The sequence below is a fragment of the Macaca thibetana genome, chromosome 19, assembly GCF_024542745.1.
Source record: "Macaca thibetana thibetana isolate TM-01 chromosome 19, ASM2454274v1, whole genome shotgun sequence".
NCBI classification, from domain to species: domain Eukaryota; kingdom Metazoa; phylum Chordata; class Mammalia; order Primates; family Cercopithecidae; genus Macaca; species Macaca thibetana.
In genome coordinates this window covers 10,802,363-10,821,079 of record NC_065596.1, presented here as the reverse complement: position 1 = coordinate 10,821,079, position 18,717 = coordinate 10,802,363, and the positions used below count along the sequence as shown (strand labels likewise).

General features: G+C 47.1%; 2 protein-coding genes across 44 annotated transcripts in view; both read left to right on the top strand.

The window, feature by feature from the left end:
• C19H19orf53 (chromosome 19 C19orf53 homolog) overlaps window positions 1-18,717 on the top strand; it is a 542,027-nt gene that overhangs the window by 447,201 nt on the left and 76,109 nt on the right. Inside the window, exon 1 of one of the 43 annotated variants that reach the window (XM_050770951.1) lies at window positions 9,986-9,989. The exons of 41 other annotated variants lie outside the window; for them this stretch is intronic. The gene's annotated coding sequence lies outside the window, so the exon portion shown is untranslated. Of the gene's footprint in view, window positions 1-9,985; window positions 9,990-13,377; window positions 13,382-18,717 lie in introns of those variants that run through there. One more of the 43 variants, XM_050770955.1, reaches the window with a different exon arrangement.
• The window catches only part of YJU2B (YJU2 splicing factor homolog B), a 595,535-nt gene that overhangs the window by 516,393 nt on the left and 60,425 nt on the right, over window positions 1-18,717 (top strand). The window lies entirely within an intron of this gene.

The following is an 18,717-nucleotide window of genomic DNA, read 5'->3' as shown; positions in this document are numbered from 1 at the left end:
TAACGACCTAGCAACAAGATGAGAGGAAGCAGGATCCCCAAATGACTGTGTGTAAAACAGCTCCTCCCTGCCAACCTGGACTGCTCATGGCCAAATATTGTGTGAAAGAGAGGTAATCATCTGTCCTCCATAAGCCACTGTATCTGGGAGTCCTTTTTGAGTTTTTTTTTTTTTTTTTTTTTTTTGCTTGTTTGTTTGCTTGGTTTTGTTTGTTTGTTTGTTTGTTTGTTTTTGAGACAGAGTCTCGCTCTGTTGCCCATGCTGGAGTGCCGTGGTGCGATCTCAGCTCACTGCAACCTCTGCCTCCCGGGCTCAAGCGATTCTCCTGCCTCAGCCCCCCAAGTAGCTGAGATTACAGGCCTGCACCACCATACTCAGCTAGTTGTTGTATTTTTAGTAGAGACAAGGTTTCACCATGTTGGCCAGGCTGGCCTCGAACTCCTGACCTCAGGTGATCCACCCGCCTCAGCCTCCCAAAGTGCTGGAATTACAGGCCTGAGCCACTGTGCCCGGGCTTGTTATAGCTTCTTAACCTTTGCCCTAACACAGTAGACTAGTTCATTTAATCTTCACAACAATCCAGTGGGCTGGTTACTATTATTATTCCCGTTTCACAAATAAGGTAACTGAGACTCAGAGGAAGTTAAATATTTCACCCCCCACCCCCATCCCCAAACCAACAAAGAATGCAGACAGAATTGGAAGCCAAGTTTCAAGCCCATGGAGAAGTTTCTGATTCAGTAGGTCCTAGACAGAGGCTGAAATTCTCCATTTCTGGAAAGCTCCCAGCTGAGGCTGATGCTATTGGGCCATGGATTTGAGGAGCAAGGATTTAAATCACTCCACTCCCTTGTCTCCCCTAAGAGTTAGAAACTGACTGTCCAACCCTGAGCAACATAGTGAGACCCCATCTCAACAAATTTTTTTTTAATTAGCTGTACACGATGGTGCACTCCTGTAATCTCAGCTACTTAGGAGGCTGAGGTGGGAGGATCACTTGAGCCCAAGAAGTCGAGGCTACAGTGAGCCATGATTGTACCACTGCACTCCAGCCTAGCTAAGAGAGTGAGACCCTACCTCAAAACAAAAAATAAAGAGAAAGAAAGAAACTGGCTGGGCATGGTAGCTCACGCCTGTAATTCCAGCACTTTGGGAGACCAAGGTGGGTGGATCACCTGAGGTCAGGAGTTTGAGACCAGTCTGACCAACATGGCGAAACCCCATCTCTACTAAAAATTCAAAAATTAGCTGGGCGTGGTGGTGCACGCCTGTAGTCCCAGCTACTCGGGAGGCTAACGCAGGAGTACTGCTTGAACCGGGGAGGCAGCAGTTGCAGTGAGCCAAGATCGTGCCATTGCACTCCAGCCTGGGTGACAGAGCAAGACTCTGTCTCAGAAGAAAAAGAAACTGTCCAGATTCCCAAGTTCTAGTCTCAGATATCTAAATGACAACCAATAATAGCTTCCTAAAAGTGTTTTGCCCTTTCTGTACTGTTCCCTTCTGGAAATCAGTTGGATTCATATATTCAGTTTTCTTAATAGGCAAATTCTCTTTCGAGCTTTGAATTTCTCCTAGGCAGGTGTCACACTTCCAAGGAGCAGTTACCATGAAATTGTGAAATATGATGCCACTTTCTGGAGACCTTGTGACAGCTGTGTCACCCTCTGTCTTTTCTTACTCTGGCTCTGTAACCCAAAATAACATTCAATGAGCCTGCTTGGGAAAGGCAACATGTCATTCTGTGCTGTTTCAACAGGAAACATCGACTACAATAAGACAGAAGCACCCTCAGCCTGGAGGGATATTATAATCAACAGCAAAAAAAACCATTTCAGCACCCAAAACACTTGGGAAATGTATCCTTGTTGCAAACCCAACTTTAGCCTGAAAAATCATCACATTCTAAAAGTAAACCAAAGGCTGGTTCCAGTGGTTCATGCCTGTAATCCCAGCAGTTTGGGAGGCCAAGGCAGGAAGATCACTTGAGGCCAGGAGTTTGAGACAACCCTAGGCAACACAGGAAGACCCGGTCTCTGCAAAACAAAAAAAAATTAAGGCCGGGCGCGGTGGCCCATGCCTGTAATCTGAGCACTTGGGAGGCTGAGGCAGGCAGACCACTTGAGGCCAGGAATTCGAGACCAGCCTGGCCAACATGGGGAAACCCTGTCTCTACTAAAAATACAAAAATTAGTCGGCATGGTAGTGCGCACCTGTAGCCTCAGCTACTCCGGAGGCTGAGGCAGAAGAATCGCTTGAGTCTAAGAAGCAGAGGTTGCAGTGAGTTGAGATTGTGCCACTGCACTCCAGCCTGGGTGACAAAAAAAAAAAAAAAAAAATTAAAACAATTAGCCTGGCATGGTGGCATGTGCCCGTAGTCCTAACTATTCAAGGCAAGAGGATTGCTGGAGCCCAGGAGTTCAAAGTTACAGCGGGCTATGATCAAGCCACTGCACTCCAGCCTGGGCTGCAGAACAAGACCCTGTCTCAAAAAAAAAAAAAAAAAAAAGGAAAGTGCCAGGGGAGCTTATTGGTGACTCTGGGATGTCCAAAGATAAATCTGGCTTCAAACATGGCTAGATCCAGGGCTGACCAAAGATAATATTAGGAGTCACACTCTCTCTCCATCTGTCAGTTCTGCCACCCACAGGATCTCCCCTCTCCCGTAACCACCATGAGAGCTATGGTGGATAGGATTGCATTTTTATTTATGTATTTATGAGACACAGACAGAGTCTTGCTCTGTCGCCCAGGCTGGAGTGCAGTGGCACTCTCTCAGCTCACTGTAACCTCTGCCTCCCGAATTTAAGCGATTCTCCTGCCTCAGCCTCCTGGATAGCTGGGATTACAGGCGCCCGCCACCATTCCTGGCTAATTTTTGTATTTTTAGTAGAGACGGAGTTTCACCATGTTGGCCAGGCTGGTCTTGAACTCCTAACCTCAAGTGATCCCCACCTGCCTTGGCCTCCCAAAGTGCTGAGATTACAGGTGTGAGCCACCAGCCTGGCCGGATTGCATTTTCAGAAATGCAGTACCTCTGCACTCTGCATGTGACTGTGCCCTCTCACTGTGGGTAAAGTATATTTCCTCACCACACTGATACTGGGCTTGGTCATGTGACTTCCTCTGGCATATGGGATGTCAGCAGATGTGAACAACAGATGTAAACGTGCCCGCAGGACTTAGCTGAGCTCTTTCGATCAAGTATTCTGCCAGGAGAAGAGCATGCCCCAGGGAATTGCTTACCCTTATCCTGAGTATTATCAAATGTGGAGCAGAGTAAACGCAGCCTTGGACTTGGCACCAACAGAACCCAACCAATCCAACAGCCTGAAGCAGAGTCGTTTATCCAAGTCTTGAATGGAGGATCGGCTAAGCCAAACTGGACCTTTAGACCCATGAGCATAAGAATAAAGGCTTATTGTGAGTAAGCAAGCCTCTGAGTTTCGGGTGGTTTGTTACATGGCATTATTATAGTAACAACTGTAATCCCAGCATTTTGGGAGGCCAAGGCAGGAAGATCACTTGAGGCCAGGAATTTGAGACAAGCCTAGGCAACACAGGAAGACCCCATCTCTGAAAAAAAAAAAAAAAAAAAATTAAGGCCGGGCGGCCCATGCCTGTAATCCCAGCACTTGGGAGGCTGAGGCAGGCGGGTCACTTGAGGCCAGGAATTCCAGACCAGCCTGATCAACATGGGGAAACCCTGTCTCTACTAAAAATACAAAAATTAGCCGGCATGGTAGTGTGCATCTATAGTCTCAGCTATTCCGGAGGCTGAGGCAGAAGAATCGAGATTGTGCCACTGCACTCTAGTCTGAGTGACAGAGCAAGACTGACTCAAAAAAAAAAAAAAAAAATTAGGCCGGGCGCGGTGGCTCAAGCCTGTAATCCCAGCACTTTGGGAGGCCAGACGGGTGGATCACGAGGTCAGGAGATCGAGACCATCCTGGTGAACACAGTGAAACCCCGTCTCTACTAAAACTACAAAAAACTAGCCGGGCGAGGTGGCGGGCGCCTGTAGTCCCAGCTACTCGGGAGGCTGAGGCAGGAGAATGGCGTGAACCCGGGAGGCGGAGCTTGCAGTGAGCTGAGATCTGGCCACTGCAATCCAGCCTGGGCGACAGAGCGAGACTCCGTCTCAAAAAAAAAAAAAAAAAAAAAAAAATTAAAGCAATTAGCCTGGCATGGTGGCATGTGCCCGTATTCCTGAGTCATTATCCACACACCACTCAACATTCACGTGCAAGAGTGTCATTCATCACCTGCACCCAGAACCAACACCAGCAAAAGAAATAAAATCTCATACAAAAATGCACCTACAGGGCCGGGCACAGTGGCTCATGTCTGTAATCCCAGCACTTTGGGAGGCCGAGGTGGGGGGATCACCTGAGGTTGGGAGTTTGAGACCAGCCTGACCAACATGACCAACATGTAGAAACCCTGTCTCTACTAAAAATACAAAATTAGTCAGGTGTGGTGGTGCATGCCTGTAATCCCAGCTACTTGGGAGGCTGAGGCAGGAGATTTGCTTGAACCCAGGGGGCAGAGGTTGCAGTGAGCCGAGATTGTGCCATTGCACTCCAGCCTGGGCAACAAGAGTGAAACTCTGTCTCAAAAATAAATAAATAAATAAATAAATAAAAGAAAAAGAAAATGCACCTAAAAGCCGGGTGTGGTGGCACATGCCTGTGGTCCCGGCTACTCGGGAGGCTGAGGCAGGAGGATTGCTTGAGCCCAGGAGGTTGAGGCTGCAGTGAGCCATGTTCGTGCCACTGCACTCCAGCCTGGGGAACAGAGTGAGACCCCGTTTCCAAAAAAAATTATTATCCTACTATTGATAGATATTTGAGTTTCAAGTTTTGGCTAAAAAGGCTGCCATAAACATTCTTCTCCACGTGTTTTGGTGCATATAACCACCCATTTCTATTGACATACACCTAGCTGTAGAATTGCTAGATTGTAAGATAAATGTATATTTAGCTTCAGTGGATCCTTCCAGTTTTCCAAAGTGGCTGTACTAATTTGCACTCCTATCAGTAATGTATGAGCCTTCCTTCCCGTCACTCCACAGCTTCACCCACACTTAGTATTTATTGTCAGTCCTTTTATTTATTTATTTATTTACTTATTTATTTATTTGTTTTGAGACAGAGTCTCACTCTTGTCACCCAGGCTGGAGTGCAATGGTACGATCTCAGCTCACTGCAACCTCCACCTCCTGGATTCAAGCAATTCTCATGCCTCAGCCTCCCCAGTAGCTGGGATTACAGGTGTGAGTCACCACGGCCGGCTAATTTTTGTATTTTTAGTAGAGACAGGGTTTCACCATGTTGGTCAGGCTGGTCTCGAACTCCTGACCTCAGGTGATCCTCCCATCTCAGCCTCCCAAAGTGCTGGGATTATAGGCATGAGCCACCGGGCCTGGCCTGGTCAGTCCTTTAAATATTAGCCATTTGGATGGAGATATAGTTAATTTGTATTTCTCTACTCTGCATGGGTGTTAAGTACCTTATTGTATACTGGCCGCTTTTTCTTTTTTCTTTTTTTTTTTTTTTTTTGAGGTGGATTCTTGCTTTGTCACCCGGGCTGGACTGCAGTGGCACGATCTCAGCTCACTAAAACCTCTGTCTCCTGGGTTCACGTGATTCTTGTGCCTGAGCCTCCCAAGAAACTGGGATTACAGGCACGCGCCACCATGCCCAGCTAAATTTTGTATTTTTCATAGAGACAGTTTTGACATGTTGGCCACGCTGGTCTAGAACTCCTGACCTCAAGTGATCCACCTGCCTTGACCTCCCAAAGTGCTAGGATTACAGGTGTGAGCCACCGTGCCCAGCCTCACTTTTTCATCTTTGTTTTGTGAAGTGCCTGTTTAAGTCTTCACCCACTTTCTTATTCACTCACCTGACTTACTGATTTGTGGGAGTTCTTTATATATTTCGAATATGAGTCCTTTGAGATAAGACATGATGCAAATGTCTTCTCCCAGTTTGTGACTTAACTTTTCACTCTCTTCATGGGATCTCTGATGAATAAAAGTTCTTAATTTTAATGAAGTCTAATTAATCAGTATTTTACTTTATGATTAGTGCTTTTTGGGATCTGATTCAGCTTATCCAAGCCAAATAATATACCTTCTCCTTGAAATTCACAAAAGTCCACTCAAATGTTAGGTGTTTTTATTAGCAAAATTTCAAAAATGTTTAAGTATTTATTACTTTTTACTCAAAAAAAGAGGAAGATATTTTTCTGTTATTATTTCTCTGTAATAAAAGACGATATAAGAGTCTACAATTCTTATTGTTTGTCTGTTTGCTTGCCTGTTTGTTTGTTTTTGAGACAGAGTTTTGCTCTATTACCCAGGCTGCAGTGCAGTGGCATGATCTCGGCTCACTGCAACCTCCGCCTCTTGGGTTCAAGCAATTCTCCTGCCTCAGCCTCTGAGTAGCTGGGATTACAGGTACATGCCACCACATCCAGCTAATTTTTTATATTTTTAGTAGAGACAGGGTTTCTCCATGTTGGCCAGGCTGGTCTCGAACTCCTGATCTCAAGTGATCCACCCGCCTCAGCCTCACAAAGTGCTGGGATTACAGGTGTGAGCCACCATGCCCCACCTGTTTGTTTGTTTGTTTTGAAATGATCTCACTCTGTCACCAAGGCTGGAGGGGAGTGGTGCCATCATAGTTCACTGCAGCCTCAACCTCCCAGGCTCAAGCAATCCTCCCAACTCAGCCTCCCGAGCTGCTGGGACTACAGACAGACGCTACTATGCCTGGCTATTTTGTTTTATTTTTTGAAATGATCTCACTCTGTCACCAAGGCTGGAGGGGAGTGGTGCCATCATAGCTCACTGCAGCCTCAACCTCCCACACTCAAACAATCCTCCCAACTCAGCCTCCCGAGCAGCTGGGACTACAGACAGACACTACTATGCCTGGCTAATTTTTTTTATTTTTTTGTGCATACAGGGTCTCACTATGTTGCCTAGGCTGGCCCTGAACTTCTGGGCTCATGCAATTCTCCCAGCTCAGCCACCCAAAGTGTTGGAATTACAGTCTTGAGCCACGGCACCCAGCCTACAACTCTTGTATTAATGTTGCCTTCAAAGGCAGTTTGGGCCATGTGCAATTTTTGCCTCTGTCCCTGCCTTCCTAACCTACACCCTGTAGAAGGTGCAACTCCACTGTAAAAACAACTGCGGCCCCTCAAATATCCCATGTGCTGCCTACGTTTCCCAGTATCCCTTGTGCCTTGATTAGCATCATGTGATTAGTTTTGGCCAATGGGCTGTAAGCATAAATGATGCATGCCATTTCCAGACTGAGGCAGTGAAAAACTGGCATTCCTCCTCTCTCTCTCTTCCCCCTGCCCAATAACCTTGGAAACCATATGTTCTAGATGGGAGAAGAGGGCTGGCCAACCTGTCTCAGACTGTGCATGAGTGAGAAATAAGCCTTTGTTTTACTAAGCCACTAGATTTCAGGACTTAACTATTGCAGCAGCTGGCATTCCTTAGTCTAACTAATACCCAGAGAGAAGCAGAACAGCCATTAATAGGAACTACCAAGGCTCTGCAAGTTGCATGCATGTCCTGACAGTTCCTTTGTCCTCAGCTCAGTACTGAGGTTATCTTTGGCAAAGTTCTCCATCACTGACTTTCTTAGGTCAGATTCTCCCAAAAGCAGTCCTTCAGACAAGGATCTAGGTGCAAATAATTTATTAAGAAGTGTTCCCGGCCGGGCACAGTGGCTCACGCCTGTAATCCTAGCACTTTGAGAGGCCAAGACAGGCGGATCACCTGCGTTCAGGAGTTTGAGACCAGCCTGGCCAACATGACGAAACCTCGTATGTACTAAAAATACAAAAATTAGCCCGTGTGGTGGTGGGTGCCTGTAATCCCAGCTACTTAGAAGGCTAGGCAGGAGAATCACCTGAACCTATAAGGCGGAGATTGCAGTTAGCCAAGATCACACCACTGCACTCCAGCCTGGGTTCTCTGCCTCCTGGGTGCCCACAGAGAGGCTCTCTGGTGCCCACAGAGAGGCTGTGACTCAGGAGGGCAGGTGGCACTCCACGATCCCCCAAAGCAGCCACTCCAGGTGGGATGCCAGAGTGAGACGTGTTCTCAAAAAAAAAAAAAGAAAGAAAAAAGAAGTGTTCCCAGGGTAATCAATAAGGGGGTGGTGGGGAAAGCAGGAGGACAGGGAAAACAAAGAAGCAAAACAAATATTCAAAGCCAGTTGAAGTCTCATACCCAGACTTTTCTAGCCAGGGACCCCTGGGGCACAAATTATACCTCAAAGCTGGTCCCACCTAGAGACAAAGGAGAAGGGCTTTGGACCCTGTATTCATCAGCTTGGGCTGCTACAACAAAATGCCACAGATTTAGTGACTTAAGAGAAATTTATCTTCTCCCAGTTTTGGAGGCTGAGAAGTTCAAGTCCAAGGTGCCAGCAAAGTCAGTGTCTGCAGAAGGCTCTCCCCTTGGGCTATAGACAACTACCTTCTCATGTGTCCCTATGTGGCCTTTCTCTCATGCATGAAGAGAGAGACAGAAACAGAAAGAACTCTGGTGTCTCTCTCTCTCTCTCTCTATTTTTGTTTGTTTGTTTGTTTGTTTGTTTGTTTGTTTTGAGACAGAGTCTCACTCTGTCGCCCAGGTTGGAGTGCAATAGCACAATCTCAGTTCACTGCAACCTCTGCCTCCCAAGTTCAAGCGATTCTCCTGCCTCAGCCTCCCAAGTAACTGGGATTACAAGCATGCACCACCACGCCTGGCTAATTCTTCTATTTTTAGTGGAGACGGGGTTTCACCATCTTGGCCAGGCTGGTCTCAAACTCCTGACCTCAAGTGATCCACCCCCCTCAGCCCCTCAAAATGCTGGGATTACAGGCATGAGCCACTGCACCTGGCCTCTCTCTCTCTTTTTAAGAGACAGGGTCTTGGCCGGGCGCGGTGGCTCACGCCTGTAATCCCAGCACTTTGGGAGGCCGAGGCGGGCGGATCACAAGGTCAGGAGATCGAGACCACGGTGAAACCCCGTCTCTACTAAAAATACAAAAAATGAGCCGGGCGCAGTGGCGGGCGCCTGTAGTCCCAGCTACTCAGGAGGCTGGGGCAGGAGAATGGCGTGAACCCAGGAGGCGGAGCTTGCAGTGAGCCAGGATCGCGCCACTGCACTCCAGCTTGGGCGACAGAGCAAGACTCCGTCTCAAAAAATAATAATAATAATAAATAAAAAATAAAAAAAAAAAAAAATAAAAAAATAAAAAAAGAGACAGGGTCTTGCTCTATTGCCCAAGCTGGAGTGCAGTGGCAGAATCATAGCTCACTGCAGCCTTTCATTCCTGGACTCAAGGAATTCTCCCACCTCAGCGTCTCTAGTAGCTATGATTACAGATGTACACTACCACACCTGGATAGTTATTTTTTCATGTATTTTTGTGGAGATGGTCTCGCTATGTTGCCCAGGCTGGGTCTCAAACTCCTGGGCTCAAGCAATCCTTCCACTTCAGCCTCCCAAAGCATTGGGATTACATGTGCCAGCCACGGCACCTTGGCCTGCTGCCTCTTTTTATAAGGACGCTAATGCTATTGGGCCCCACCCTGAATACTTCATTTAACCTTAATTGCCTCCTAAAGGTCTTATCTCTGAATACAGTCACATCGCGGGGCACAGGGATTTGGAGGGCACACAAACATTTAGTCCATAACTGACCCGTAAACCTATTGACGACTGGCTGCCCAGGAAGGTTGAGCGACGTAGCTCCAAGGCATTCTGGCCCTCCATATGGGCAGGGCAGCTCCAGGGCCCAAGAATAACTTCTGAAGGTCACAGGTGTGAGCAGGTATCAGGTAAGCATTAAGAAACCAGGGGATGGGCGTGCCGAGGTGGGGTGAGGTCTGGGTGTGGCTACCCACACTGCCTGCTACTCTAATGCTGTATCAGCAAGAAACAGCTTATAAATTCCTGTTGTAATGGGGGAAGCAAACTTTAATCATACATCTGCAGATTTCTCTCACTCTACGCCAGCCTGCAGATCTCTTCTGCTGGAGTTAAAAATTTCCACGGAATTATCTCCAGTCTCCTCTCACAGTCTGGTAATTTGGCCAAAAGAAATCCCAGATGTTTCAAAAAAATCCCCAATAGTGACTGCAGGGCTTTGATTTCTCCTCATCCAGTTGGCCCCAGGGCAATGCCAAGCCCTGGTTGGTGTCCTTGTCAAACTGCTCCGAGACTGAGCAAAAAAAACGGAGAAACTTGTGCCCAAAGCCCAATCAAGCATTTGTCTTAAAAAGCGCACTTGCCTTGAAAGCCAGCCAACTTCTGTGAAATAGAAAAGATTCCATTTTCTGCTTCTATTTCTTGGCCCTTGAACAGGCAGTGACTCAAGACTCAAGTCAGTGGTTGGTGCAGCTGCAATGAGACATCCGTCAGTGAGCTGGCATCTCTGACAATGGCGTGTGCCCACAGAGAGGCTGTGACTCAGGAGGGCAGGTGGCACTCCACGATCCCCCAAAGCAGCCAAGCCAGGTGGGGTGCCAAGCATCCCAGGTGCTCCTGAGCTGGAAGACCGACAGTTTTCTACCAGTTGAAGTCGTGTTTGGCAAAGAAACCGTTCAGCCCTTTAACAGATATTGACAGCCTGCTAGTTTCCAAAATGGGGTCAAAAGATGGAGATTCTCCTTTGACAGTGTCAGCGGGTGCATAATGGATGTGTGGATGTTCTTTGTGCTCAGAAACGTCTGCAGTTCTATCCAGTTGCATGCTGAAGGGAGGTGGGGAGTTGCCAACTCCTCCACGACCCATTTCAAAATATTAAAAGAATTGTTAGCAATTCTAGGTTGCTGGCAAAAATGTCTCCTTGGTTTTCTTCCCCCCACTTCAAATCACAAACCAACCCAGCCATTTCTAGGATACACAGCTCTGCTGGGATCCTATTCCATGTGCTATAGGAGACTGCAAAACAAAGTCTTTTCTTTTTTTCTTTTTTTTTTGAGTCAGGATCTCACTCTGTCCCCCAGACAGCAGGAATGTGACGGTGCAAACATGGCTCACTGCAGCCTTGACTTCCTGGGCTCAAGCAATCCTCCTACCTCAGCCTCTCCTGAGTAAGACAAAATTTTACTGGGGCAACTTGAACTCTTTGTAAGGTTTTACCTTTTCAACTTGTGCTTTCTTTCTTTTCTTTTCTTTTCTTTTCTTCTTTTTTTGTTTTGTTTTGAGATGGAGTTTCACTCTTGTTGCCCAGGCTGGAGTGCAGTGGCACAATCTCGACTCACTGCAACCTCCGCCTCCCTGCTTCAAGCGATTCTCCTGCCTCAGCCTCCTGAGTAGCTAGGATTACAGGCAGCCATCACCAAGCCCGGCTAATTTTTGTATTTTTAGTAGAGATGGGGTTTCACCATGTTGGCCAGGCTGGTCTCGAACTCCTGACCTCAGATGATCCACCCACCTCGACCTCCCAAAGTGCTGGGATACAGGTGTAAGCCACCATGCCCGGCCTTAAGCCACCGCGCCCAGCCTGCTTTCTTTTTTATTGTTATTGTTATTATTATTATTATTATTATTATTAGAGACAAGGTCCCACTCTGTTGCCCAGGCTAGAGTGCAGTGGCACAATCATAGCTCATTGTAACCTCAAACTCCTGGGCTCAAGTGATCCTCCCACCTCAGCCTCCAGAGGAGTTGGGACTACAAGCACACGCTACCTCACTGGGCTAATTTATTTTTTATTTTTTAGAGATAGGGTCTTGCTATGTTGCCCAAGCTGGTCTTGGACTCCTGATCTCAAGCAATCCTCCTGCCTTGACCTCTAAAAGTGCTGGGATTACAGGCATGAGCCACTGCACCCAGCTTAAATTATACTTTCTACACACACACTGCACCCAGCTTAAATTATACTTTCTACACACACAAACACACACACACACAAATAATCAAGTTCGAGTTGCATAGACTTAAGATTCTCAATCTACTTATCTACTTTGAGAATGTCTTAATTTGAATTCCCCCAGGAGCCAAGCCTGAGACAAGGATTTGAGGATAAGCAGACTATTTAGGAAATAGCCCCCAGGAAGCATTGGTAGAGAATAAGTAAGAAAGATGGGGAAGAGAAGGCAGCCAGCAAAGGATATATCCTTAGTGAGTTACTGCTGTGGGCAATGAGGGGTTAATCCCCTGGGAAATGGGAGGTGAAAATGCACTTGACAGTTATCCCACTAGAGGGGCAAGGGAGCTGGGGAATGGATCTGTGACTTCTGTCAGTCATTAGCAGAAGATGGCTCCTGGGGGACTTAGATTCCCCAGTACTTCTGGATGCCACAGTGAAAACAAAACAGACCCTGGCTGCAAGAGAAAGCCCCCAGGGAAAGACAGGCAGGTGCTCAGAGCAGGTCTTGGGGAGCTGGAAATGAAGCCACTGTCTGCTAAAGTGATGAGGGTGAGGGGATAGGTGTGACCTTGAGTTCCTGGGGAGCAGAATCTTGCTACATCAGCAGTACTAGGTTTTTGTGACGCAACAATAGAGAAATAGAAACCAAAAGGCTCCATGGATCAGGTAGAGTTAACTTACAGAGAAAAAAAATCCTTTTTTTTCTTTTTGAGACAGAGTTTCGCTCTTTTTTTTTTTTTTGCCCAGGCCGGAGTGCAATGGCGCGATCTTGGCTCACCGCAACCTCCGCCTCCCGGGTTCAAGCGATTCTCCTGCCTCAGCCTCCCGAGTAGCTGGGATTACAGGCATGCGCCACCACCCCAGCTAATTTTGTATTTTTAGTAGAGACGGGGTGTCTCCATGTTGGTCAGGCTAGTCTTGAACTCCCGACCTCAGGTGATCCACCTGCCTCAGCCTCCCAAAGTGCTGGAATTACAGGTGTGAGTCACCGCGCCCAGCATTTTTTTTTTTTTTTTTTTTTTATGAGACAGAGTTTCACTCTTATTGCCCAACCTGGAATGCAGCGTCGCAATCTCAACTCACTGCAAGCCCCGCCTCCCGGGTTCAAGAAACTCTCCTGCCTCAGCCTCCCAAGTAACTAGGATTACAGGTGCCCGCCACCATGCCTGGTAATTTTTTGTATTTTTAGTAGAGATGGGGTTTCATCATGTTGGCCAGGCTGGTCTCGAACTCCTGACCTCAGGTCATCCACCCACCTGGGCCTCCCAAAGTGCTGGGATTACAGACATAAGCCACCATGCCCGGCCTAAAAAAGCCTGTTTAAAAATGTTTTAGGCTGGGCACGGTGGCTCAGGCCTATAATCCCAGCACTTTGGGAGACTGAGGTGGGTGGATCACCTAAGGTCAGGAGTTTGAGACCAGCCTGGCTAAGTGGTAAAACCCTGTCTCTACTAAAAATACAAAAATTAGCTGGGCATGGGGGCAGGTGCCTGTAATCCCATCTACTCTGGAGGCTGAGACAGGAGAATCGCTTCGAACCCAGGAGGTGGAGGTTGCAGTGAGCTGAGATCGTGCCACTGCACTCCAGCCTGGGCGACAGAATGAAACTCCATCTCAAAAATAAATAAATGAATAAAAATAAAAATAAAAATAAAAATGATTAGCCAGGTGTGGTGGCACATGCCTGTAGTCCTTGCTACTTGGGAGACTGAGGTGGGAGGATTGCTTGAGCCTAGGAATTCAAGGCTGTAGCAAGCTACGATTGTGCCATTGCACTCCAGCCTTGGCAACAGAATGAGACTCTGTTTCTAAAAACAACAATAATACAATAAAAATAAAAAGGAACAGCCTGCAAGTGACCTTCAGGGTAGTCTAAGGGGGTAGGAGCAGGGACACTTACAGCATCTGCTATAGCCGGATACTTTTTTTTTCCCCCACCCTCTGGAAAATCTGTAAATGCAACAAAGAAATCATGAAGGTGACAAGCCCTCCTTCCCCTTGGGTAGCTGACATTGGCTATATTTCTGGCTATACCGCACCTTCCCATTAGCACCCAGACTTCCCTTTTGAGGGGGAATTGTCTAGCTGAAAGTTGTCTTAACACAAGGACTGTTCCCAACACTAGGCTCCCAGGGCAAGCCTGTGACACACACGTGGCCAACCCAAAGCTCATTGTTTTGGCTCCTGGATGAGTGTCCCAGTGTCATTTGAGAATGTTTGTAGGAAAATGGCAGAGATGGCACGTAGCCAGAGCTGTTTGCCGTGTGACCTTGGCTCTGAACTCTCTAGCTGGGCTCCAAGGAGGAAGATTTATCTAACACAGACATGCCAAGGATGAACTTCCTATGAACTTTTTATCCAGCGTGAACGCATGAATGTTTGGCAGTAACACACAAGTGACCAGGAGAAGGGATGTGCTGAGCTTTGTTGAAGGCTTCCACAATATCAAGGAAGGAAACTGAACAGAGCTGGCTTTCAGACCTAGAGACCTCCACTCTACCTGCCTCCTATCTTGGGAGAATACTGTCCCCAAGTGACTGGGAGAATTCTGAGGAACCTCTAGGTGCTAATATTGACACCTAAATTCATGGGTCTGCGGGCTTTTGCCATGGAATGCAATTGTCTTCATTTAGGTTCTCCTAGAAGTAGACAATGACCCAAGGACTCATGGGCAAGTAGTTTGTTCAAGAGAGACGCCAGGCAATACCAGTAGGGGAACAGGGGTGTGACACAGAGAAGAGAGGGCAGTCCATAAACGTGCATGATGAGCAAGTTACCTCTGTGGGCAACAAGGTTCAGTCCTGCTGGAAAATCCTGGGGACTGAGTGGAATACATACCTTAGAGTCATCCCACTTGAGGGGAGAGGGAGCTGGGGTATTTATCCACCAGCTCCCATTGGTCACCGATTAGGAGGGCTTATTAGGGGATGAAGAATGTGGCTGTTAATTCTCAGATACTTCCAGTCTGCTATTCAGTCTTTGGCAGCTTTAAAGAAAGCCCTTGGGGCCAAGCACAGTGACTCACACCTGTAATCCCAGCACTTTGAGAGACTGAGGCAGGAGGATCGCTTGAGCCTAGCAGTTTGAGACCAGCCTGGGCAACATAACAAGACCCCATCTCTACTAAAAATGAAAAAAAAAAAAAAAATAGCCAGGCATAGCCCAGGCATGGTGGCTCACACCTATAATCCCAGCACTTTGGGAGGCTGAGGTAGGCAGATAATCTGAGGTCAGGAGTTCAAGACCAGCCTGGCCATCATGAAAGAAAGCTGTTGGGGGCCGAGTAGAGTGACTCACATCTATAATCCCAGCACTTTGGGAGGCTGAGGTGGGAGGATCACTTGAATCCAGGAGGTTGAGGCTGCAATGAGCTATGATCACACCACTGTACTGAGCCTGGATGACAGAGCAAGATCCTGTCTCAAAAAAACAAAAACAAAAAAAAGCCCTTGGGCAAGAAGATACAAATACTGGTAGCTGGTAGCATCTTCCCAGGGTTAGGGCAATTCAACATTAGTATCAGCTACAACAATTTATAACCTTCATGGTATTCGTTAGACCCCCAGAGCTCCCAGAATTTCTGCCCTTCCTCCAAGCCTGTTTTTGCAGCTTCTTGTCTATTCTGTGAACATCGGCACTTGTTTCCATAAAACCCATTCCTTAAATTGAAGATCCACAGAACCCATTCCTGTTGCATGCAAACAAAAACCTTGACTGATATACCCTGCCATCTGAAATTTGGAGTGAAATAATCTGTAAATAACATAACTGGGCGTCAACAAGGCTTTTCCAGGAGACAATTTTCAAGGTAACCATAATGAATGTATTTATTTATTTATTATTTTATTTATTGAGACGGGGTCTTGATCTGTCACCCCGGCTGGAGTGCAGTGGTGCAATCTCGGCTCACTGTAACCTCCGCCTCCCAGGTTTAAGTGATTCTCCTGCCTCAGCCTCCCAAGTAGCTGGGACTACAGGCACATGCCACTATACCTAGCTAATTGCACTTGGAGATCGCACCATTGCTCTCCAGCCTGGGCAACAAGAGCAAAACTCCATCTCAAAAAATAAAATAAAACCTGAGTTTTTTGAGGGCCAGGAGTGGTGGCTCATGCCTGTAATCCCAGCACTTTAGGAGGCCGAGGCAGGTGAATAGCTTGAGCTTAGGAGTTCAAGATCAGCCTGGGCAACATGGTGAAACCTCGTCTCTACCAAAAAAATACAAAAAATTAGCCAGGCATTGGTGGTGCAGCACCTGTGGTCCCAGCTACTCGGGAGGCTGAGGTGGGAGGATCACTGGAGTCCGGGAGGTGGAGGATTCAGTGAGCAGAGATCGTACCACTGCACTCTGGCCTGGGTGACAGAATGAGACCCTGCCTCAAAAAAATAACAAACAAAAAATAAGTTGTATTATTATTATTGTATGGTGAGGCCAACAGATCAGGATATGACTGCCACTAGAAAACACAAAATCTGTGTTTCCAAGAGGACAGGGCACCCCATGCCATATAGGGCCACATGGGGAAGCACCAGGGTTGATCAGGAGGCAGAGGTAGTGGGGAAAACATAGGCAAAGGTCTTTATTGTGATTTCCAAAGAAAGAAGCAGGCAAGGGGCGGGCGTGGAGGCTCACACCTGTAATCCCAGCACTTTGGGAGGCCGAAGTGGGTGGATCATGAGGTCAGGAGTTCGAGATCAGCCTGGCTAACATGGTGAAACCCCGTCTCTACTAAAAATACAAAAATTAGCGGGGTATGGTGGTAGGCACCTGTAGTCCCGGCTACTCAGGAGGCTGAGACAGGAGAATTGCTTGAGCCCGGGGGAGGTGGAGGTTGCAATGAGCCAAGATCGAGCCACTGCACTCCAGCCTGGGCGACAGAGTGACACTCCATCTCAATAAAATAAAATATGATAAAATAAAAATAAAGTATACATACGGAGGCCAGGCGCCATGGCTCATGCCTGTAATCCCAGCACTTTGGGAGGCCAAAGTGGGTGGATCACCTGAGGTCAGGAGTTCAAGACCAGCCTAGCCGACGTGGTGAAACCCTGTATCTACTAAAAATACAAAAAAATTAGCTGGACGTGGTGGCGGGCGCCTGTAATCCCAGCTACTCAGGAGGCTGAGGCAGGAGAATCACTTGAACTCGGGAGGCAGAAGTTGCAGTGAGCTGCTGAGATCGCACCATTGCACTCCAGCCTGGGCGACAAGAGCAAAACTCCATCTCAAAAAAAAAAAAAGTATATAGACGGATATGCATAGGTGATATGCAAATACTACGCTGTTTTATGTCAGGGACTTGAGCATCCACAGATTTTGGTATCTGTAGGGGTCCTGGAACTAATCCTCCTTGGACACCAAGGGATAACTGTATTCCCTGAGTTATCCAATAACAACTGCTCAGTGGTTGGTAATAAAAGTTCAGAGTCTGCATAGAATCTTAGTGGCTTCTCTGATTTGACTCTGCAACATTGTTTCCTTTCATCTCCAGCAGCGCAGGCCAGCTGCCCAGCAGGCATTCAAAATCCAGAATTCAGGGATACCATATCGTGTGATCATCTACTTCTTGGATTTGAGTCTTTCCCAGATGTGGCCATTTCTGGATGGTGGAAGGAGATGTTCCTCCCTGGCGGTGACCCTCAGTCACATTTATCCCTCATCCTTTCCTCTACCCTAAAAATAGCCAGGATGCTGGGAGCTGTCAAGGCTGCACTGAGGTATTTTTAGCCTTAGGATCCTGGAGTTGGGGCCCAGCTGGACTGAGCTGAAAGGATGGGACATCGGGGGGCAGGTGGCACCTCAGAGAGCCTTTGGAGTGGCCCAGTAACATCCAAGTTCTGATTTCTGACTTAATCAATGATGAAAATTGAGTTATGGGGGAAGAAGCAGAGGAAGGAGTGAAATGCAAAAATTCATTCATTCATTCATTCATTCATTTATTCAGTATCAGGCTCTGTTCTCAGCCCTGAGACTACAAGAATGACCAAAACAAAAATCTGTGCCCTGGAAATGAACAGGCAGAGTTCAGAATATCTACTTGTATCAGAAAGCAAGGAAAACGCCTTTAAAGCCTAAAGGAGTGTTTTTGTTAAATGAACATGGGAACGAACTGAAAGACACTCCCCCTGGTCAAAATGGGGACAATAACATTCTCCTCTGTTAGTCAAAAGCCTATGTCATAAAAACCTTGCTTACAGATGTTCAACGCAGTTTCTTACAGCTCCAATCAGGGCAATTAAATAAGCAGACCATCTAGGGGTTTCACATAACAAGAATAAATAGCCAAATGCCAGGGATGTTTGAAAAGCAAAATATGGTTCATTATTTCCCCCGGGAGAGTCACGCTGAGCCACGGATTAATCAAAATACGGAGCATAGCGCACTGAAAAGTATTCCATTACCAGGAAGTGTAATTTCTGACTTATTCTACTTTAGAATAGTAAGTACTGCTAATTTCTGGGTCCTTTCTAGGTACTAGGCATTATTCCATGTGCCCCAAGACCATTGCCTTACTTGATCCTAGCCACAACCCAGCCAGGAGTATCCAGAACCTTTGTGTGTTTGTTTTTTGTTTGTTTTGTTTTGTTTTGAGACGGCATTTCACTCTTGTCGCCTATGCTGGAGTACGTTGGCTCCATCTCGGCTGGCTCATTGCAACCTCTGCCTCCAAGGTTCAAGTAATTCTTCTGCCTCAGCCTCCCAAGCAGCTGGGATTACAAGATTACAAGCATGTGCCACCAGGCCTGGCTAATTTTTTGCATTTTTAGCAGAGATGGGGTTTCACCATGTGGGCCAGGCTGGTCTCGAACTCCTGGTCT